Source organism: Myotis brandtii, unplaced genomic scaffold, assembly GCF_000412655.1.
Source record: "Myotis brandtii unplaced genomic scaffold, ASM41265v1 scaffold409, whole genome shotgun sequence".
Taxonomy (NCBI): Eukaryota; Metazoa; Chordata; class Mammalia; order Chiroptera; family Vespertilionidae; genus Myotis; species Myotis brandtii.
In genome coordinates, this window is record NW_005365723.1 from 323,066 (window position 1) to 340,239 (window position 17,174).

Below are 17,174 nucleotides of genomic sequence, written 5' to 3' on the forward strand. Positions count from 1 at the left end.
CCCCGTCCCCCAAGAGTCCCGTGTGGACAGTCACGCATCCTAGCCTCGCAGAGGAAACGCCACTGGAAGATACGAAAAACTGTAAAATCACAAATGGCAGATTCGTGACTTCCCTGAGGGAATAAATAGCAGGAACAGATGGGCCCTGAAACTGGGAGGTTTCATGTAAATCTTAATAAATAACGTTTTGATAACTTAATGAATGTGATAAGAATAGCAAACCAGTCCCGGCAAGCCGAGACACAGTTTGCCCACCCTGATGACTGTCCCATCAGGAGGGGCGCAAGGTTACATGGATAAATTATTTCCCGAGGATTTACTAGTACATCATCTCCTCGGAACTGGCAAAGCCGAACACCTCGCAATGGGGTGGCTTTCAGAGCAATACAATGCACCCCATTTTCCCCCATGCACATCTTCTGGGCACCTCTCTGGGCCACAGTTCTCTACATGGGCACAGGGAATTTCCAGGTAAAGGGGTAACTTAGAGACTTTTAGGGGACACACAGTAAGCATGCTCAGAGGTCAGGACTGTCTCTCCTGGAGATGGCTTACCCAGCAAATCCAGCCTATTCCCAGTTACTCTCTCCTTCCTCATCTCTGGAGACCTTCAGAGAGGACATCCCCGAGAGAGAAAAGAGCACTGGATGGCGAGTCCAAAGGCCTGAATGACAACCACGCACCAACTCTGAGTGACTTCGCTTTTCTGCAAGGCGGGAATCATACCTCCTACCCCGCAGGAATTTGTTGGAAAGAGCAAACGCAGTCTACTCCTTAGAAAATGGTAGGCAAACAAGTGGCATTCCACACATGCAAATCGCTCCCAATTGTGTCCCCCAAATAGCACAGTGTGCAGGGGGGCCCATGAGCATACACTGCACGGATCTTGACTTTCTAGGCTATTTCTCGTCCACAAATGCTGGTTCTCTGGTTTATGGCCCTCCCTCAAGCTCTTATTTCCATGTATCTGTTGGAAAGCGCAGGACGAGCCCGGCTGGCGTGGCTCAGTGGTTGAGCATCAACCTATGAATCACGAGGTCACAGTTCGATTCCCAGTCAGGGCACATGCCCAGGCTGTGGGCTCGGTCCCCAGTGTGGGGCATGCAGGAAGCAGGCGGTCGATGCCTCTCTCATCATTGATGTTTCTCTCTCTCTCTCTCCCTCTCTATCTTCTTTCTGAAATCAATAAATATATATTTGTTTAAAAGTACAGGACAAAGAACACACAAAAGGCTGGAGAAGATGAGGCCCCGACGCAAAACAGCTTAACTGGGCATCCATTTTTGTGAAATGACTCAGGGAGACAAAACACGCAGCTAGAACAGCAGAAAGGATGGCGAGGGAGCGGAGCCAGCTCTGCAGGAAGTGAGCTGGCGGAGAGCAAGCAGGGGACGCTGCCCAAGTGGCCCACAGGCATAAGGATGGAGCAAAGTCGGCCCAGCAGGAGAAAGCTGAGCCGTTAAAGACAATTCCGACGGGGAAATGAATCCCGGGCACTCGTGCCTTCCCAGCGGAATCCCCAGGAGGTGTCTAGGGACCCTATCTGTGAGCATCATGATGTGTCTTAACAGAGGGAGAAAGGACATGTTTGATTAACTGCTCCTCTGATTCAGGCTCTGTGCTTGTCTTACCTGTGTTCACAACACACCTGGCCTCATGGGAAATATATTTCTAGGACCTGACATAGTGGCGTTCGCCTGGTGGGGACTGGATAGATACTGGGAATACAGTCAGACTCCTGGAGTTAACAGACAAGCGTTAATTTAAAAAATAGGATTACTATAGATAGATGCTTCCTTGATGCGTTCTTGAGGTGAGTGCAGAAGGGTGGGAAGTGGCATAGAGGAACTGATCCCAGTTGGAATGGGGACCCACGTGGTTCAAGAGAGCTGATGTTCTGCTCTCATTTGCTTCTATGTTATTGTCGGTAATCCTCACCCAAGGATATTTTTTCCATTTACCTCCTACCCCGCAGGAATTTGTTGGAAAGAGCAAACGCAGTCTACTCCTTAGAAAATGGTAGGCAAACAAGTGGCATTCCACACATGCAAATCGCTCCCAATTGTGTCCCCCAAATAGCACAGTGTGCAGGGCGGCCCATGAGCATGCACTGCACGGATCTTGACTTTCTAGGTTATTCCTAGTCCACAAATGCCGCTTCTCTGGTTTTATGCCCCTCCCTCAAGCTCTTATTTCCATGTATCTGTTGGAAAGTGCAGGACGAGCCCGGCTGGCGTGGCTCAGTGGTTGAGCAGCGACCTATGAACCACGAGGTCACAGTTCGATTCCCAGTCAGGGCACATGCCCAGGCTGTGGGCTCGGTCCCCAGTGTGGGGTGTGCAAGAGGCAGCCAATCAGTGATCCTCTCTCATCATTGATGTTTCTCTCTCTCTCTCCCTCTCCCTTCCTTCTGAAATCAATAAATATTTTTTTAAGTACAGGACGAAGAACAGACAAAAGGCTGGAGAAGATGAGGCCCCGATGCAAAACAGCTTAACTGGGGCATCCATTTTTGTGAAATGACTCAGGGAGACAAAACACGCAGCTAGAACAGCAGAAAGGATGGCGAGGGAGCGGAGCCAGCTCTGCAGGAAGTGAGCTGGCGGAGAGCAAGCAGGGGACGCTGCCCAAGTGGCCCACAGGCATAAGGATGGAGCAAAGTCGGCCCAGCAGGAGAAAGCTGAGCCGTTAAAGACGATTCCGACGGGGAAATGAATCCCAGGGACTCCTGCCTTCCCAGCTGAATCCCCAAGAGGATGCCTAGGGACCCTATCTGTGAGCATCATGATGTAGGTCTTAACAGAGGGAGAAAGGACATGTTTGATCAACTACTCCTCTGATTCAGGCTCTGTGCTTGTCTTACCTGCGTCCACAACACACCTGGCCTCATGGGAACTATATTTCTAGGACCTGACATAGTGGGCGTTTGCCTGGTGGGGACTGGATAGATACTGGGAATACAGTCAGACTGCTGGAGTTAACAGACAAGCGTTAATTTAAAAAATAGGATTATTATAGATAGATGCTTCCTTGATGTGTTCTGGAGGTGAGTGCAGAAGGGTGGGAAGTGGCATAGAGGAACTGATCCCAGTTGGAATGGGGACCCACGTGGTTCAAGAGAGCTGATGTTCTGCTCTCATTTGCTTCTATGTTGTTGTTGTTAATCCTCACCTGAGGATATTTTTTCCATTGATTTTTAGAAAGAGAGGAAGGGAGAGGAGAGACAGAGAGAGAGAAACATCGACGTGAGAGAGACACATCGATTGGTTGCCCCCTGCACCCACCCAGACCAGGGAGGGGGATCCAGCCTGCAACCGAGATACATGCCCTTGACCGGAATCAAAACCTGGACCCTTGGGTCCACCGGCTGATGCTCTGACCGCTGAGCCAAACTGCCCTGTGCATCATTTGCTTCTATTTTTAAGTCAAATCCTCTCTCTCTCTTCTCTCCCAGTTCGTGGGTGCTCTGTTTGGTTCACCCAGCTGCTGAATCCATCTTCCACAAGCCAAGAAAAATATAAAACAGTAAAGTTATGAGAGAATATAATGGACATGAAAGACAGGAATAAAAACGGATTCTACCCAAGAACTGTGAGTAACGCTAGAAGACAAATAAAAACAATAGAAATAGAAATCAAAATTGAAGGTTTACTCCGTCCCTGGGTTTCAACCCTTGGCTACAGATGACAAGCAGCGGCAGTTTCTTTAACAAATTTCATTTCCCAGCCCCATCTCTGTAGAGTTTTGGCTTTAAATACTCACTAATTAAACTAATAAATTTGGGTAATTTCAAATCCCCCTGCAAATGCAAGGCTTCGAATAAGTCTCAATTTGTGTATTATATTAGTTTACAACAACCAGAGCCAGGAGGGAACTTTGTCACTTGCTAAATTCAGGCAGGTCACCAAGCGGCCCAGATTTCAGCGTGAGAACAAATGAATTCTCACCATAGCGTTGTACTCGCATCTCAAATGATAAAACCTCCCGCACCTCCTTTCCTTGTCCACTTGAGCCATGTAATCCCTCCCGGAGAGCTAAGGGATTGTCAAATTAGGGCGGTCAAGGGCATGTACCTTGGTTGCAGGCACATCCCCAGTGGGGGGTGTGCAGGAGGCGGCTGATCGATGTTTCTCTCTCATCGATGTTTCTCACTCTCTATCTTTCTCCCTTCCTCTCTGTAATAAATCAATAAAATATATATTTTAAAAAAAAAGATAGCTCTTACCCTTGGGAAAAGCTTGTTTCCCCAGAAATGCCAACCCTTTGCTCACTGCAACACTATGCTTGGTGCCAGTGTTTTATGTATGTATTTTGGACCCCGATTTAGTCTAAAAAAGTGGGCTAACTTGGCCGAGCATCCTGCAGAGGATTCCATCTGCTGCCTGCCAGACAGAAGCTGGGGATTAAGAGTAAAAGCTGGAGCCCCAAGCGGATCAGCCAGCATGCCACCACCCCCTCCGCACCTCCCCCCTAGGCATAGCCTCCTCCAGAGAGGGTTCATCACCTAGTGCAGAAAGTTTGGGAGGCCATCAAATAGAGCTGAAGGGAGGAGCGAAGGAGCTATAAGAGAAGTCAGGCCCTAGCCAGTTTGGCTAAGTGGATAGAGTGTGGCCTGTAGACCGAAAGGTCCCAGGTTTGATTCCCATCAAGGGCATGTACCTCGGTTGCAGGCTCCTCTACGGCTCGGGCCCTGGTCTGTGTACATGCAGAAGGCAACCAATCGATGTGTTTCTCTCACATCGATATTTCTCTCTGTCTTTCCCTCTCTCCTCCACTCTCTAAAAAACACAATGGAAAAATACTCTTGGGTGAGGATTTAAAAAAAGAGAGAGAGAGAGAGAAGTCAGGCCAGGCCGGCTTGACTCAATGGTTGAGCATCAACCTATGAGCCAGGAGGTCATGGTTTGATTCCCAGTCAAGGCATGTGCCCGGGTATTGGGCTTGATCACCAGTTTCGGGGAGAGGGAGTACAGGAGGCAGCCAATCAATGATTCTCTCTCATCATTGATGTTTCTATCTCGCTCCCTCTCCTGTCCTCTCTAAAACCAATCTATAATAATAAAAGTGTAATATGCTAATTAGACCAGACAGCCGAACGACCTTCCAGATGAAACCGGGGCTGCGAGGGCCAAGCCCCTTGTATGAATTTTGTGCCTTGGGCCTCTAGTATATATATAAAAGCAGAGTACCTAAGCCATCTTATTTTCAGATTTATGCTCTGAATGCCCATTCTCAGGCAACAGAAAAGTCCCATCCTGTTACCTAGTTAATTTGCTTTGGTAGATCAGATTATCAGTTCTAATTCTTCTCCCCCAAGTAATATGACGATAATCCACATTCTGGGCTACATAACAATGCAATGCTTTCTACTGTGAGGAGTACACTTCCCCTCTCGTTGATTTTGGGTTTGGCTAGGTCATTGACTTTGGGCAGTGAATGGAGCAAACATGATGTGCACAGAGGCTTTCAATGTGCCAGTATAGTCTGGCATCCTTCATGGCCTCCTATCATTTACTATGAGAAAATGTCCCTAGTAGCTGGATAAGAGACACGTGGACAGACCTGAACCTGCCCTGCAACATGAAGAAGAATGTCCCCAGTTGGCTGTGAGATAAATAATGTCTATTGTGGAGCCACTGAGATATTTGGGGCTGCTTGTTACACAGCATTAAGATGATGATGCAGTAATAGCTACCTAATACACTTGCTTGCTATATGCCCAACATTTTGTTGAACACTGAATAAATCTCAACTTGTTTCTCTTAACAACTGTCTCATATAGACCATGATTAATCGTGGCCTGTAGACCGAAAGGTCCCAGGTTTGATTCCAATCAAGGGCATGCATGTACCTCAGTTGCAGGCTCCTCCACAGCCCAGGCCCTAGTCTGTGTCCATGCATTTTGTTGAACACTGAATAAATCTCAACTTATTTCTCTTAACAACTGTCTCATATAGACCATGATTAATATTACCTTTGTTTTACAGATAAAGAAAATGAGGCACGGAACATTTAAGCATATCTGGTAAAGGAAGGAGATAAGTTTCCACTCTAATAATCTAATTTCAGAGTCTATACTCTAAACACCCTGGAACATAAAACAGAAGGGGGAAAAGGTGCAGCTCTGTGGTCTTCTAAGTCTGTACTGTACTCGGGTGCTGGCCTTTGGCTAAGGCCACGATGGCACTTATGAGCCCTCTGTCAGCACAAGCCTGAGCAGATCCCAAGGGCTGAGGCCGTTTTCCAGCTCTGTCAGTGTGTGCAAAAGGAATGAGACAGGCCCTAGCCGGTTTGGCTCAGTAGACAGAGTGTCAGCCCACAGACTGAAGGGTCCCAGGCTCAATTCCCGTCAAGGGCACGTACCTGTGTCTCTCTCACATCGATGTTTCTCTCTCTCCCTCCCTTCCACTCTCTCTAAAAAACCAATGGAAAAAATATCCTCGGGTGAAGATTAATAACAACAACAAAAAGAATGAGACAGGCTTCCTTTCCAGAAGACATGACCCTTCTCTGAACTGCGAGCAGGGGAAGTCCCATGGGGAATTCTACCAAGGAACCAAGCCAGCCTTTGTCAAGTGCAGTCAGCCATCCGCCGCTCTGCACAGCCTCGCAACCGCACATGTCATTCTCTGCCTATTTTTATTCTCTCTAAGCAAATATCTCTGGATTTTTCTTTTGAATATTATATCATTTCCCAGTTGCCAGCTGCTGGGATTATACAAATAACCTGATAACAGCAGAGCAACATGCTGTCCGGTGTTCAAACACCAGCACGCAAACAAAGCAGGCGAGGCTGCCAGGCCCCATTCACAGCCTGCAGATGAAGGCCACCCACGCGCTCCAGAGAGCAGAGCAGCAAGCAGTTCAGTCCTAAGATGGATTTTTTTTCTCTCTCTTCAACTTGCAAGATGTTCTATGCACAGAGAGAAGGCAATGTTATGTTCTTTGGCAGTATAACTCGTCAGTGTGATTCAACGACTGACCGAAGTTGGTTTCTCTTGAACCGAAGTTGGTATCCCTGATGGGCAGCAATGGCGCTTACAGGTCTCCAAGTGAGACATAAGCCAGCAATTATGAGGCAAGGGCCGTGTCTTCTTTAGTTACCACTCACTCCAATGCCTCCCACAGTGGGCAGTCAAGAAATATCTGCTGCCCTAGCCGGTTTGGCTCGCTGGATAGAGCGTCGGGCTGGGGACTGAAGAGTCCCAGGTTCGATTCCGGTCAAGGGCATGTACCTTGGTTGCAGGCACATCCACAGTAGGGGGTGTGCAGGAGGCAGCTGATCGATGTTTCTAATTCTCTATCCCTCTCCCTTCCTCTCTGTAAAAAATCAAAAGAAAGAAAGAAATATCTGCTGAGCCCAGCCTGTGTGGCTCAGGGGATGAATGTAGACCCATGAACCAGGAGGTCACTGGTTTGATTCCCGGTCAGGGCGCATGCCCGAGTTGCAGGCTCAATCCGGGAGGGGCATGCAGGAGGCAGACTACGGATGACTCTCTCTCATCATTGATGTTTCTATCTCTCCCTCTCCTTTCCTCTCTGAAATCAATAAAAATATATCTTAAGAAATATCTGCTGAGTAAGTAGATGTGAAAGGGATTTAAGGAGGAGCAGGGACTCAATCTTTGAATTTTGCATATATTAATTCTTAAAACGGCAAGGCCAGGCCAAGCAAGGACAGGGTTATGAACATTGGAACCCCTTAGAAATGAATGGAAGGAAAGATGGAAATACAGCCAGACTTTTCAAAGTCTTGGACACCAACGAAGCTAACACTTTGTAATATCATTTCCGTAAGGGAAGCCAGCTCCGTGTGGGGTGGACTGTCTGTGGGCTTGGCCCACCCAGCAACCATGACCCTTTCGTTTGCTAAGGAGTCCTCTGTTTTCCTTTGAGGAACTGCCCTTCCCTCACTCCAGATGGGACTCATAGTCGGGGTGACCTCAGGAATGGGCCAGGCAGATTTCCCCCATTCCAGAACGTGAATCTTACGCTGAGCACACAAACCCAGAAAACAGTTGGGGTTCTCAGCCCCTTTGGGGGTGTTTCTAAATAGCCCATCTGTCAGCCAGGGAGCAGGCTGGACTTTTCACAGACAGACTGAAGCTCCCCAGAAGACACGTGGCATGAACGTCAGTCCTGGAGTGCTCCCACTGAGTCAAACTCCTCCCCTCGGACCCTTCCCTGGAGACGAGCACAGAGCAGTGGGGGGGAGAACTCCAAGGTGGGGATAGGGGTTCTGATCGCAAATCTGCCACAGGAAATAAATGATCTCCCCTCCACAGTGTTAAGGGGCTGGGATTAAATAACAACAAAGGAGCCCTGTGTGTTGGATCGATAGAAATTGATTCCTGGAAGCCCGGGGCCTTGGCAACGCAAAGCTCACATTGTCAGGGCCCGTGAGGCTTGGAGTTTAAGGCAGTTAATCCGCTCGCTGATGACCGGGACAAAGAGGATTAACCCTCAGACGAGAGTCCTCATCCAAATATAGAGCAATCCCAAGCACATTAGGAACGGGAAGCACCCCCGCCTTCTTTTGCAAATTCTTGCTCCGTAACCCTTTTTGGTGAGCTGATCAATGAACCCTCCAGCACCCCAAGGTCTCCACATTCCTCCACTTCACTCCTTCTCCAATCCAGGGTTACAGCCTTTCTCCTTTGAAATATGCAGGTTTCTTTAAGGTGCTCCAAGTTTAATAACTAATAGGAGCACCTACTGTGCGCTGGGAACTGTGTTAGACACTAGAGCTACAGTGGTAGACAAGCTCCCAGCTCTCAGGGAGCTTCGGTCCAGTGGGGAAGCACCTATTGAGTGCCATGTACCCTGCTAAGCACTCGACAACCATTATCTCTTTGACAAATGCCCCTCAATAAGCCCAGAAAGTAGATCTGAGTGTGGCCATTTCACAGATGAGGAAACTGAGGCCACTGGGAAAACAGGAGGCCACCAATCCTGTGATGTGAGGACTGGAGCCCAGCACAGCTTCTCTTGCCAGAGACTGGCTGGCACCACCCAAAGAAGAAGAAAAAAGTCACCCATCGTGGGGAGTGAGGGGAGAACGTGGCTCAGCATCCCACCACTTCCACGTTGCTTCTGACCCTTTCAGCACCTCGTCATGGTTCCTCCTTTTGGTTGTTGTTAATCCTCACCTGAGAATATTTCTTTCCATTGATCTTTAGACAGAGTGGAAGGGAAGGGGAGAAACAGAGAGAGAGAAGCATCGATGTGAGAGACACATCAATTGATAGCCTCCCACAAGTAACCGAGCCTGCAACTGAGGTATGTGCCCTTGACCGGAATCCAACCTGGGACCCTTCAGTCTGCAGGCCGACACTCTATCCACTGAACCAAACCAGACCAGGCTCATTGTTCCTCTTGAGTTTATCTTCTATTACTTTAATTTTTAAAAAATATTTTTATTGATTCCGGAGAGGAAGGGAGAGGGAGAGAGAACATCAATGATGAGAGAGAATCATGGATCGGCTGCCTCCTGCACGCCCCACATCGGGGATTGAGCCTGCAACCCCGGCATGTGCCCTTGACCGGGAATCGAACCCGGGACCCTTCAGTCCACAGGCCGATGCTCTGTCCACTGAGCCAAACCAGCTAGGGCTATTACTTTAATTTTTTTAAGCTACTGCTTTGACATTGCTTTAAGGGTTTGCATTTAATCCATGGCCCTTTCATTTACCATGGGCAAGATGCATTCATCACTTATAATCATTGGGGGAGGGGTGGAGCTGAGTCCCTTGCACTCTTCAGGGCCAAGGTCAGGAGTTCCTGACATTGCTGTGACCTCTCCCGCCCCATCCCTGGGCCCAGCACTCTGCCCAGAACAGGCTATCCCACAAGGCCATTTCCTCTCCCCAGAGCCTACTGCATGCCAGCTGGGCTCCATTCCTCAGTGCCATCTGCTGCCCCCAGGATGGGGAGGGAGGCCACAGTCAGATTCTGTCCAGGTCAGGAGAGCAGCGGCCGCAGGCTAAATAAGAGCAGCCTTCACTGGGCCTGGGTGTTGGGAGCCAGCAGGGGAAATCCTACAGGATTCTTCCGAGGAAACTGTTGAGGGGCCAAAGAGGGATTTCACGTGCCTGTAAAAATTAGCTGTGGATTGCTAAGCATAATAGGAAAGAGAACCCCGGCTCTATTTTCCTGTTGTTCTCTCTTGATCTCTACCCTCAGATGACCTGATTTTGGGCTCTGCTCTGATCCTCTCTCTCATTAACTTCCTTCTCTAGACTCAGCTCCCTCCTTTGCTGAGTAAGGAGTGGAGAGTCCTGCTTTGTAAGGTCCCTTCAGCTCTGAAACACTAAGACCCCCTACCATTTCTGGTAAGTGCTTGCATTGCCTTGAACTGTTCTGGATCTGAAAAGCAACCTGCCCACTCAGGGATGATGGATGGCACATTCATCCAAGGACAGATTCTGTTCCTTCTCCTTAGCATCTTCCATTTGCAGGTTTCTGTCATGGAAAGACCTTGAGCCTGGCCAATGTTGCTCAATGGTTGAGCATCAACCCAGGGACCAACCAGTCACCAGTTCAATTCCCGATGAGGGCGCATGACTGGGTTGCAGGCTTGATCCCCAGTGGGGGATGTGCAGGAGGCAGCTGATTCATGAGGTTTCTCTCTCATCCATATTTCTATCTCCCTATCTCTCTCCCTTCCTCTCTCTCTAAAAATCAATAAAAACATATTTTTTTAAAAGACTTTAAAAACACACTATCACTGCTTAGGTGAGTTATAGGAACCCAGAGCTCCTGCCAACATATGTACCATCTGGGGTTGACATAAGAAGCAACTCCGGCCCTGGCTGGTTTGGCTCAGTGGATAGAGCGTCGGCCTGGGGACTGAAGGGTCCCAGGTTCGATTCCGGTCAAGGGCATATGCCTGGGTTGTGGGCTCGGTCCCCATTGGGGGGCATGCAGGAGGCAGCCGATCGGTGATTCTTTGTCATCACTGATGTTTCTCTCTCTCTCTCTCCCCCTTCCTCTCTGAAATCAATAAAAATATTTTAAAAAAAGAAAAAAGAAGAAGCAACTCTGACTTAAACAGCCAACCTCCAGACCCAGACATATGTGGTTCAAGAAGGCCCCAGAGGTCTGGCAAAATTAACTTCTCTTGCATCTACGCATAGCTGGAAGCAAAAGAAATGACATATTTCCCAGTCAAGAAGCAAGAAGGAAACTGAAGAATACTTGAGTGTTATTACTACCACCACCATCATCAGCTTCATCGTCATCATCGCCATCATCTTAGAACTGAGGGGAAACCAAGGCTCACAGATATGAAATAAATCGCTTGTGTTTATACATCCATAAAGTAATGGAGCTTGAGCTCAAACCCAGTTCTGTCTGATAGCGCATCCACTACTTCATCCTCTGCCCTACATGGTCAGGCTTAGTACACACACCTAAAAATGGAGGCCAGCCCTAACCGGTTTGGCTCAGTGGATAGAGCGTCAGTCTGCGGACTCAAGGGTCCCAGGTTCGGTTCCGGTCAAGGGCATGTACCTTGGTTGCGGGCACGTACCCAGTAGGGAGTGTGCAGGAGGCAGCTGATCGATGTTTCTCTCTCATCGATGTTTCTAACTCTCTATCCCTCTCCCTTCCTCTCTGTAAAAAATCAATAAAATATATATAAAAAAAATGGAGGCCAATTTGCTATCTTTCTCATACTTCTGGGCTTCAATCATGTTTTTCCTTGATTGCCCCCACACACACAGAGGCAACCCCTCCCCTCCCCTCACAATATCCTTGCAAACAAAACTCACACACTCACACTCACCATATTCAGCCACACTATGGGGAGGGAATGGACAGCACCTCAAGTCTGAGGTTGAAGTCATTCCAGCCCTCCCCTTTTCATATAAGGTTATATTGCCTACTTCTCTCCTTTTATAAACAGAAGCACATTATTCAAGATGCTGTAGATATGGGATTTTTTTCCCCCTTGGCATAAAATTGATTTAAATAAATGTCTCCCTTCTTCAAGATTTTCCCCTGATCCTGCTTACTTTTAAATTAAGAGCAGTACAATAATAAACCAAGAACATCACACCCCTAAATTTCAGCCACCTCTCTCCAGAGGATTTTGTCTCCTTTTTTTTGAAAGTATGAGCTATTTTTTGGTTTCCACTCATTTCTCTTTCTTACTTGTCATCACACATTGCTTTCTGTAAGATATAAGCAATTGGAGCCTTCACATTTAAAGTCTGTTTTTAGACCAAGAGATCCACAGTGAGGCTCCCAGGGGACCTTGGAAAGAAAGGGAAGAACTTCAGGAGTTACACTTCAAGATCCACTGAAGCAAAGATTTGCAGTCACCTCTGGTGATTAAATGGTTCCATTCATTCATTCAATAAAAATTCATTGAGCGCATACTATGTGCCAGGCAATATTCTGGGCACTGGTGATATGGTAGTGACTTGGCTCATCAAAGAAACAAATAAGTAATATGGGAATGTGTGGGAATGATACTCAAATATATATATGCCCTTGCTTCAACTCTGTTAAGTAGATAGAAGATACAACTACCTACCTAACATCTCCCATTGGATGGCCTATTGAACTCCATAACTATTCCTTCTCCCTCTCAGTAAAGGGCCACTCCTTCCAGTTGCTCAGGTCAAAATATGTAGAGTCATCTTTGACTCCTTTCTTTCTCTCATAAATTAACCTACCAGCAAGTCTTATCTCCTCTATCATGAAATATATCCAGAACTTGGCCTTCTCTCACCATCAGCCACTATCCACCCTGGTCCAAATTGCCATCACCTCTCACCTGGAACATTGTAGAGGTCTCATAATTAAATTCCCTGTATTCACTCTTGACCCCCTACGAGTCTATTCTAAGGTCTAAAACTCAATAAGTGATCACTATAAAACATAAATCAGGTGATGACAACCTATGCCCATTCTCCAATGGGCCCGGCCAGTGTGGCTCAGAGATGATTCAATTCCTGGTCAGGGCATATGCCCAGGTTGCAGGTTCGATCCCCAATGTTGGGCATGCAGGAGGCAGCCAATCAATGATTCTCTCTCATCATTGATGTTTCTCTCTCTCTCTCTCCCTCTCCCTTCCTCTCTGAAATCAATAAAAATATATTTTTAAAAATTCTCCAATGGCCTCCTATCTCAGAGTAGAAGCCAAAATCTATGCAAGACCCTACCCGACCCTGTATTACCTAGCTCCCCACTAATTGTCTCATGTCATCTTCTACTACCATGCTCCCCTTCTCTCAGTTAATTCTACATTAGTCTGCTTGCTGTTCTCAGAGCATGACAGTATTCTATTGCCTCAGGTCCTTTGCATTTATTTCTTCTGCCTGGAAAGGTCTTTCCCCCAGATAAGCATTATATAAAATGCCCACCCCCAACTCTACCTTAGTTCCCTACCCCAACTCAACCAGGCATTCCCCAACTTCCTTTCCCTCCTTGATGTTCTTTCATCACCTGACATTACACATTTCAGCCAATCAATGATTCTCTCTCATCATTGATGTTTCTCTCTCTCTCTCTCCCTCTCCCTTCCTCTCTGAAATCAATAAAAATATATTTTTAAAAATTCTCCAATGGCCTCCTATCTCAGAGTAGAAGCCAAAATCTATGCAAGACCCTACCCGACCCTGTATTACCTAGCTCCCCACTAATTGTCTCATGTCATCTTCTACTACCATGCTCCCCTTCTCTCAGTTAATTCTACATTAGTCTGCTTGCTGTTCTCAGAGCATGACAGTATTCTATTGCCTCAGGTCCTTTGCATTTATTTCTTCTGCCTGGAAAGGTCTTTCCCCCAGATAAGCATTATATAAAATGCCCACCCCCAACTCTACCTTAGTTCCCTACCCCAACTCAACCAGGCATTCCCCAACTTCCTTTCCCTCCTTGATGTTCTTTCATCACCTGACATTACACATTTATGTGTTTACTTGCATATTATTTGTCTCCCCCAACTAAAATGAATGCTTCATGAAGATGGATCATGTTATTTCTACCGCTGGCTTCCCTGCCTATAATGTGCCTGGCACATTGAAAAAAAACTCAAAAAATATATATTTAGAAATATATATGTCTAAAGTAGGTCAACCATGAAAACACAGAGAGGAAAAAAAATGTGTTGCAGCCATTGCCCATTCAAACAGAGCCCAGGAAAAAAAAAGGAGCCTAAAGAGATTGCAAAAATATCCTCACTTCTTCCCCATCTTGGATCCATGTTCTTTGTAATGTGATGATGTTGCTCCTCCCATCAAGAAGTGGAGTCTACTCCCTACTCCTTCACTCTGGGCTGGCCTTGTGACTGGCTTTTGTCAATAGACAAGGATGAGGTGACAGTATGTCAGCTAAAAGCTTGGGCCTCAAATGCCATGCAAGTGTCCACTCTGTCTTAGACTCTGACCTTACATTTGAACATGTTGGGCTCACCTGTTGGAGGATGAGAGACCACATGGAGCAGAGTCAAGTCATCCCAGCTGAGACTATCCTAAAGCAGCCAGTTCTCGGCCACACCATCAACAGGCCAAAATCACATGAGCATATCCAGATGAGATCAACCAAGCACAACCCAGATCTGCCCAGCCAACCCGTAGACATGTGAGAAAATATTAAATGGTTGCTGTCTTAAGCCACTAACTTTTGGGGTAGTTTGTTCTGTAGTCCCAATAGCAAGATCACCCATAACGTGTGTGATCAGCCCTATGAGTGGGCATCTCAGCTCTCTGCCCTGATTACATGTTCACCAAGGAAACCTTCTGGTGATTTAGTTCACACCAGCCATGCCACACAGTGCCTCGGCCATTGCAAATCAATAGAATGGCGTGTAGGTGAGCAAGGTCACTATCGTGTGACCCACAGAGACAGATCAGGTTTCTGAGGCAGCAAGACTAAAAGCCAGATCTTAGGTGGGGTAAATTCACAGAGGTAAACGTTATCTTCTGAGGTGACCTAGGGGACACCCAGCCAGCCACCCTGACCATGACCCAGCCTCACCACACCCTATGTCACAGAAACTTTGACCGAGTTCTCAAGCATCCGGCCCTATTTCCATCCATGAAACACTCTGCGGTAGCCCTACTGCACAGGGATGCAGCATCTATCCTGCGGGTGGAGCTCTCAAATCCCAAAACCATGCTCTTTGGAGGAACAAAGTCTCAAAGGGGCAGAGCAGCAAACTAATCCTCATATTAAGCCTATAAGCTCAAATAAACTCATCAAATCATGTTATATATATGCATTCCATGGTACACCAAAGGTCTATGCATTTCCAATTGATTCCAACACCTTTCCATAACCATAGAAACTATTATTCCTCTCAAAGAAAAACAAATAATAACTAGCAAGGACAATACCTGCAGGACTATTCAATAAAGGTGACCCTTTCTTTCACTATGGGGGGAAAAGCACAAACATACCACAAAGAATCAAAATGCCCAGAATGTTCTTTCTCAGACAGCTGCCTGACTCACTCCCTCATTTCCCCAGGGGTCTAGTCAAATGTCACTTATCAGCAAAGCCTTCCCTGACCAAGCTGCTTAGAAAAATAACAATCCGTACCCTGCCCTCTGGCAGCACTCCCAATTCCTTTTACCTTACTTTATTTCTCTCCATTACAATGCATCATCGGCTAATACACTCTCTAGTTACTTATTTATTTGTCCAATATCTGACACACACGCACAAGTTAAGCTCTTTGAGGGGCTTTATTTAGTTCAATTGTGTATTCCCCTTACGTAGGACAGTTATCTAACACATAGTAAGGACTCAATGAATGAACTACCATTTAAAAAATTTTTTTGTTGTTGATTTCAGAGAGGCAGGGAGAGGGAGAAAGAGATAGAAACATTAGTAATGAGAGAGAATCACTGATAAACTGCCTCCTGCGTGCCCCCCATTGGGGATTGGATCCACAACCAGGTATGTGCCCTGACCGGGAATGGAACCGTGACCTCCTGGTTCATAGGTCGACGGTCAACCACGGAGCCATGCTGGTCAGGCTGAACTGCCATTTTTTGAGCACCTGCTTGTGCCAAGCAATTTATATCGGACAATTATTTCACAATGAACAAATATTTTTAAGCACCTACTATGTCATTATTATAACAAGCTATTGCTATCTCCATTTTACAGATCAGGAAACCAAAGCTCAAAGAGAGCTAAGTAACTTTCCCAAGATACTCACCTCAGTCTGTCTGATCATCAAAAGCCCACACTCCCTGCACTGTGCCAGCCAGCTTTTCAAATACCTTCCTGATGGTTTAGGTGACAAAATGCATGTGATGCGCATCGCTGGCAAACATGCATGACACGAGAGCTCTTCGTTGTATCATTTTTCATTGCCCACCGCAGCTTTGTCCAGGACGAAACATCCGTGAGACTGGATTTTCATCTCCCAGAGGAGACCACTCGTACCAGCTTTAGCTTCCCTTTATTCCACCCACTCAGAGTCAACGTCAGAGCTTTCCTTTTGAACTGGGCTGGGCCATGCAGATAGGTCAGGGACCCCAGGGGGGGAAAAAAATCAGTTCACCTGCTCTGAGACCTCCCCAGAATTTTCCAGAATCCCTGCTTTGGTGAAGTACTGCTTCAAAACCTTCCTGGTCCTGGGAGTTAGGAAAACAATCCGCTTTAAAAATATATATAAAACCAAAAGCATAGCCTGACCTGCATTGAGTGCTTTCCTCCTTTGGTGTCAGCCTGCGTGTGTCTTCTGGGATCTGATCAAATGCCAGCTCTGGGGTGACCTGTTAAAGCCCTGCCATCCAGTGACAGTGATGGTGATGGGTAATACAATGATATGGGTCACAGACACACGAGGGACCCGGTCCCTAGTGAAATCCATGCCATGTCTCATTGATGAGAGCATCGTTTACAAAAATAATCACTGTCCCGCTTCCTCTCTGCTTGCACCGCTCTCTTTTTCACACTTGCATTACTGAATGTGCCACGTTCACTAATACAGGTGTTTGCCCCCACCAGGTGTGAGCTGCCGGGTTAGGGTTGGGACCGTGTTTATGTCATCTCTGCGCCCCCAAGGTTTCATCTGGCCTCTGACATATGCCATCTGCCCGGTGAGTATTTGCTGACTCAAGAGAGATGCGGAATGTGCCTGTACTGTGTCTGCTGCATGGGCTGGGGCAGACAGGACAAGGCTCCTCTCTGGAAAGGGCAGGAAGCAGAAA

General features: G+C 47.0%; 1 protein-coding gene across 1 annotated transcript in view; it reads right to left on the minus strand.

The window, feature by feature from the left end:
• The window catches only part of SV2B (synaptic vesicle glycoprotein 2B), a 53,990-nt gene extending 37,567 nt beyond the window's left edge, over positions 1–16,423 (minus strand). The window contains exon 1 of the mRNA XM_014545427.1: positions 16,175–16,423. The gene's annotated coding sequence lies outside the window, so the exon portion shown is untranslated. The remainder of the gene's footprint in view (positions 1–16,174) is intronic.
• Positions 16,424–17,174: the final 751 nt, after the last annotated feature.